Source organism: Euprymna scolopes, chromosome 9, assembly GCF_053919585.1.
Source record: "Euprymna scolopes isolate OS-2025 chromosome 9, ASM5391958v1, whole genome shotgun sequence".
Taxonomy (NCBI): Eukaryota; Metazoa; Mollusca; class Cephalopoda; order Sepiida; family Sepiolidae; genus Euprymna; species Euprymna scolopes.
Window position 1 is genome coordinate 128183552 of NC_136490.1, and position 6157 is coordinate 128189708.

The 6157-nt window shown below is 38.9% G+C and overlaps 1 pseudogene; it reads left to right on the forward strand.

The window, feature by feature from the left end:
- The first annotated feature begins 1264 nt into the window (after nucleotides 1-1264).
- On the forward strand, nucleotides 1265-1381 carry LOC145285060 (5S ribosomal RNA; annotated as a pseudogene).
- The last annotated feature ends 4776 nt before the right edge of the window (nucleotides 1382-6157 follow it).

Here is a 6157-nt window from a genome sequence, read left to right on the forward strand (position 1 = left end):
TCCTCTTTTGGAAACAGGGAACGATTATGAATATCTTCAATATCAAATAATCCTTATACACGGTGAAATTACTTTATGTATGAAAACACAAGAGGGGAGATATAACATTTGAGAAATAGTAAGAATTAAGTCTCCCCTTGCTGTTATTTCAGATCCTTTGAAACCATAGCAAGGTTTAGTCTCTCCTCTATCAAGGCCAGAGGTTTTGGGGAAATATGAAATATTTTGTACCTATTTACTATGCCTCCCCACAGGACAGAGTTAGACACCAGGGTCGTTTTTTAACGTGGAGAAAAGGTACAAAAATAAAAACTGTCTCAGTCGTGAAGGATTTCTCCTCCACCGAAAGAGAACAAGAAATAGAAGTGCAGCATATTTTGTAATTCATATGCAAAACTAGGAAAACAAATGACTATGATTGAGACATTTTATGACTGTAAAAAGTACCAAAAATAGGCTCTGGATGATCCCCATGACAACAAAGTGAATAAATTCCAAAGCAAAATTCATTCCAAAGCGGCAAAACTAAAGCAGACTTGCCAGGACACTATAGATATAAATGTAGGCAAATTTGAGTATATTTATTGGTTTGTAAATATAGGTTCTTTTTTTACTAATTGCCATAAAATTTGAACCATAGAATAGAATTATATCTCCAAAAAGGCTGCACATTTTCAAGTACTTTGTCCCATAGAACCAAAGATATGAGCATTTCAATATTCAATTTAGCTATCAGTGCATATATGTGTGTGTGTATATATATATATAATGAGAGAGAGAGAGAGAGACAGACAGACAGACATACCACCTTTTTATATATATATATATATATACATATATATATTCATAACAATATTGAAATGCTCATATCTTTGGTTTTATCAGACGAAACTACATGGAAATTTGCAAGCTTTTTGAAGATTATAATAGTATTCTATGATTAAAATTTTATGACAATTGGTACAAAAGAACCTATATTTTCAAACCAATAAAATATGCCTAAATTTACCCACATTTGTATATATAGTGTCCTGGCAGGCTGCTTCAGTTTTGCTGCTTTGAGAAAAATTTTTCTTAGTTTTTTTTTTTCTGGGTTGTCTCCCCTGTGGGCTAGCTAGGCCACTAATGCTCTCCATCAAAAGAGTCGACTTAATGCATACGGACACTAGTGTGCAAGTGAGAAAAACTCTGAAAGTGAATTTGAATACAATGGTGGCGTTCCTATGCTTCAACTGTCGCTGATAAAATAACAAAATTAACTCGTATATACGGCATAATCACGTTGACACGCTGGTTCTCATCAGATCACTGAAGTTAAGCAACATCGAGCCTGGCTAGTACCAGATGGGTGACTGTTTGGGAATTCTAGGTGCTGTATGTAGTTTCCGCTTATTTTGGCATTGTTTCCAGTCGTCCTGAACCTCCACTTGCCACTGGTATTTAACAATGTCGACTCAGGAGAATTGTGGTTGGAGATTGTGCAACTCTTGCCACAATAATTTCACGTGCAGGCACCCTTACAGTGGGTATCCATAGTCTGTCAAGACTGAAGGAAGCCAGACATATATATATATATATATATATTTCAGATTAAATATTTAATTATTATTCCCATATGCATATGTTTTATCCTTGCGGAATCTTCAATATGAAGATAACGGTCAAAATTGGTTGCACGATTTGAACTCTGTAAGACAAAGTCTTGGGTGTGACCTTAAAAACATCTAGTGATTAGCTCCCATTCGTGGTTGATAAGGAATATGTGGTTGGTTACCATTGCTTCCAGGACCATTTCGGTATTTTGGGCTGAAGCATGAAAACTTTTCACAAAATAACTGGATTTAGTATTAAATAACAACGAAAATGAGGAAAACAGTCAGTCAACCAGAACACAAGTGACCTTTAATCATTACCGCTCTAACCGATAAGACCAATTCAACCCGTTTCATGATGAGTAGGGAAATTAAACCTATTTATATAAAATCATGCAGGCATATTCTGCCGTCTTAGCATGTAAAAAGGAATTTACATTATAGTTTAGATTAGACGGCTTATATTTTTCCTTATTAAAGGGCTCGGCTAAAAGGGGGCTGTAAATATATATCAAGGGTTCAACATAATAAAAAAGTAACAGAATAAAAAGATTGGAATAATCCAATCTTAACATGAAGGAATATGATCGCGCTATGAACACTATTTAACCTGAAGCTAGAGAAAAGAAGAGAGGGGAGGAGGGGGAATATAGAGAATAAAAACACTAATTTGTCGTTTTATTTTTATATTTAACTGGCTGAGCAAACTCACTTTTTCCTAATTCAAACAATTTAACCCATACTCAATGTGTGACTCAACGTGTCACATTTTTTTTTTTTTTAGTTCACATATAATTGTCCTTTGGTAATCATTTGATTATCGAAATCCAAGTCTTTTTTTTTTTTTAGTTTCATATTTCCTAGGTTGATCTCAACATGGTTACCAAGATGCTATTTGAAAATCAATGGAAGGCAATTATTTGTAGCATAAGTGGTAGTAAGTAAGTAAATAATTACCTTTTTTTTTTCTAAGTAAATGCATCTTTTTTAATTTCCTGTCATCTTTTACCTTATTCTATTTGTGTGGGTGAATTTTGAATGAGCCAATATACTAACCTGCATTTCTACGTGACCATAAGAATATTAGAACAAATACAATCACTAGATTCATTTAAGCTACCATCTTTTCGTATCATCATCATTCACTACCACCATCCTCATCCTTATCATCCTCCGCCAACACCACCACTACCATCACCCTTATCATCCTCCATCACCATCACCATTCTCATCATTTAATTTTCATACTTTTTACAAGTGACTGATAAATCAATCTCGTACAAAAGAATTCGTAACATATGTATCAATTAACCTTCACTTTCTGATTTTGTCTTTGAATGTCAAATTTACACACTGTAATCATCTTAACAGCTTTAGTTTCATTTTATTAGGTTGTTCCAAAAATAATGTCGTTTTTTGACGTTCAACTTCAAAAGATCATAACTCCTTTCATAACAAACTTTATTAATCAAAATAAGAACCATTAGAATCGACACATTATTGTCAAGGAGAAACAATCTTATTTATCCCATTGGCATAGAAATCCGGAGTTTTGGAAGCGATGAAGTCATTGAAGGTTGATTTGGCATCATCTCGGCTTTTGAAGCATTTTTCGCGCAGGAAGTTGTTGAGGTGCTTGAAAAGGTGATAATCAGTGGGCAAGAGGTTCAGTGAATATGGCGGGTGAGGCAGAGTCTCGTAGCCCAATTTGTTTAACTTCTGCAGGGTCAGTTGAGCAACATACGGGCGAGCATTGTCATGCAGAAGAATTGGTCCCTTCATATTGATTAATTTTGGGCACATACGTTGGAGCTTCTGGTGCACTTCGTCAATTTGTTGGCAGTATTTCTCTGCTGTGACGTTTCACCCAGATTCAAGAAGCTGTGATTGATGTGACTGGCCGCAGACCACCAAACAGTCACCATAACCTTTTTTCGGTGCAATTTCGGCTTCGGGAAATGTTGTGGAGCTTGTGCAGCATCCAATCACTGTGCCAAACGTTGCCAGTTGTCGTAGAGAATCCACTTCTCATTACACATCACAATCCGCTCAAGAAATGGGTCGTTTTTGTTGTGCAGAAAGAGCGTAGACGACACCTCAAAACGACAATTTTTTTGATTATCATTCAATTCATGCGGCACCTATTTATCCAACTTTTTTTACTTCCCTATTTTCTTTAAATGGCGAACGACTGTTGTGTGGTCAACAGCAACGTTTTGTGTGGTTTTGTGACGATCGGTATCAATAAAGGCTTTCAAATATTCGTTATCAGCTGTAGTCGGCCTACCGCGACGGTTTTCATCCTTGAGGCTCTTGTCACCATTGCGAAATTTCTTGAACCACCATTGTGCCATATATTCATTGATATCACGAGCTGTTTCGGAAGTTTTTAAGCATAGTTTGAATTGGAACAAGAAAATCATGCCGATTTGAATTTTGTCTATGCTGCCAAGAAGCCTGCAAAAAAAAAATGAATGAAGAGATTAAGAATGGTAACGAATAACATGATTCAATAGAGCAAAAAGCGCGCTTCCATAATACATAACATAGCATGGCTATATACATCAAATTAATTCAGAAATCTATAATATAAATCTCACCAGTCTGTTTAAATGTATGTATGTAGGTTTGTATGTCTTGCAAAACTTTCAACATTGCAATATGTCCACGTCGGCCACAGTGAAAACATTTCCCATTGCTTGCAGGGTTCTGATTCGGAATCTCCTGAGCGCCAATCTGGCCTGTCTGTGTCGCCATCACAACTGGTTCCCCCAGGTCCTCCTCATCTTTGATGATGGCTCGAGCATGTTCCATCAAGTGTTCCATGGGCATTGTTGAAACGCTGGTTGAGGCTCTCAATAGCTGCTTCACCCAAGTGGGAAGGCCCGCCACAAACGCGTACGCGAGCGTCCGCTCCGACACCCCTCCACCGAATAGGACTGCGAGTTTCTCTTACTCTGCGAAGAAAACGTCCACGCTTTCCTCCGGTAGAAGTTTTCGGAAAGCAAATTTTTCATAGGCCGTACAAGGATCCATGGCGAATGCCTTGTACAGCGCAGCTTTAATTGCGGTGACATCTCCCTTATCGGCAGCACTGAGTTGGTGATACACACTCAAGGCATCCCCAGCCAATCTTTTTTTTTTTTTTTTTTTTTTTACACAGTGATCACCACTTATCAAAGCCCGGAAGCCACTCAGGGATAAGGGTTATTGCAAGTACATTACGTTAGTGTGGAGATTTGATGAAGTGTTTAATTGAGGGGGTGGTTCATTAGGAATTTGTTAACATTGGACTTGAAGACATCCAAGTTGTAGTCCGGTGGGAAGCAGGCAGACGGAACAGAGTTCCACAGGCGTGCAGTTCTAAGAAAGAAGCTTTGCTCATGGAATCCACGTTTTGATTTAGGCACAGATAAAGAGTGGGGGAAATTTTTCACAGTGGATTCGGCTAGACGGGTGTTTTTCGTGAAAGATTGGCGAGGGGGGACGAGGGATTGGAGCTCAGACGAGCACCTGCCATGGAAATAACGATAAAACAAGGATAGGCTCGCAACGTCTCTTCTGTGGGAGAGAAGTTGCAGGGTAAAGAAAAGGGCATCCCCAACTAAGTCACGAAGTCTATTTTGTACTCTGTCAAGGCAGGATAGGCTGTTTTTAGCAGCTCCTGCAACAGTATTCCATCCTTGGACGTACTTGGCTTTTATATAGATAGAGAATTGCATCAGTAGTGAGATATCTTGTGGAGCGGTAGAAGGATCCCACCATCTTTCCAGCGACCTTGGCAACAGACTTGATGTACGTGTTCCATTTCAGATCAGGAGTAAAGATCAAACCCAGAAGCTTGTCAAAACACGGGGCCTCTCCCAGACGATAGCCATCCATCACAATTGATGCCAGATGGGGATCAGAGCGTTGATGATGTAAGGATAGGAGTTTGGTTTTGGATGCATTAAAGGTAACCAGCCACATCTTCCCCCATTGAACCACGCACTTGAGATCAGAGGAGAGAGAATCAGAGAGAACTTTGTCATTTACAGCCTTTGATGTGTTGCCGTAGATGGTCGTGTCATCAGCATAGATATCAACGAATGATTTAAGTATGTGTTTAGGGAGGTCATTGATGTAGATCAGGAAGAGAGTTGGGCCTAGGATTGACCCCTGATCGACTCCAGCATTTATATTGCAGGCCTCCGATTTTTGTCCATCTTCCACTACTCTTATGAGCCTATCGGAGAGAAATGATTTAATGATTGAGAAAACATTTCCAGTTATACCATAGCTGGAAATCTTGTGAAGTAGACCCTTATGCCATACCTTGTCGAAGGCCTTTGATATGTCAAGAGCAATTGCCCTAGAAAGGAAGCCTTTGTCAAGAGATTCACTTATCCTGTGGGATATAACCGTCAGCACATCTGTGGTAGATCTTGCAGAGCGGAAATCATATTGTGTGTCAGGGGAATCACAATGTGTACCCTTTTTACCTCACAAAGGTTGCACGTCAGCTCGACCTTTTCAACCCAGTCGACAATGGATGTTGACCCGTCAAACTCGGGTATGAGCTTTAA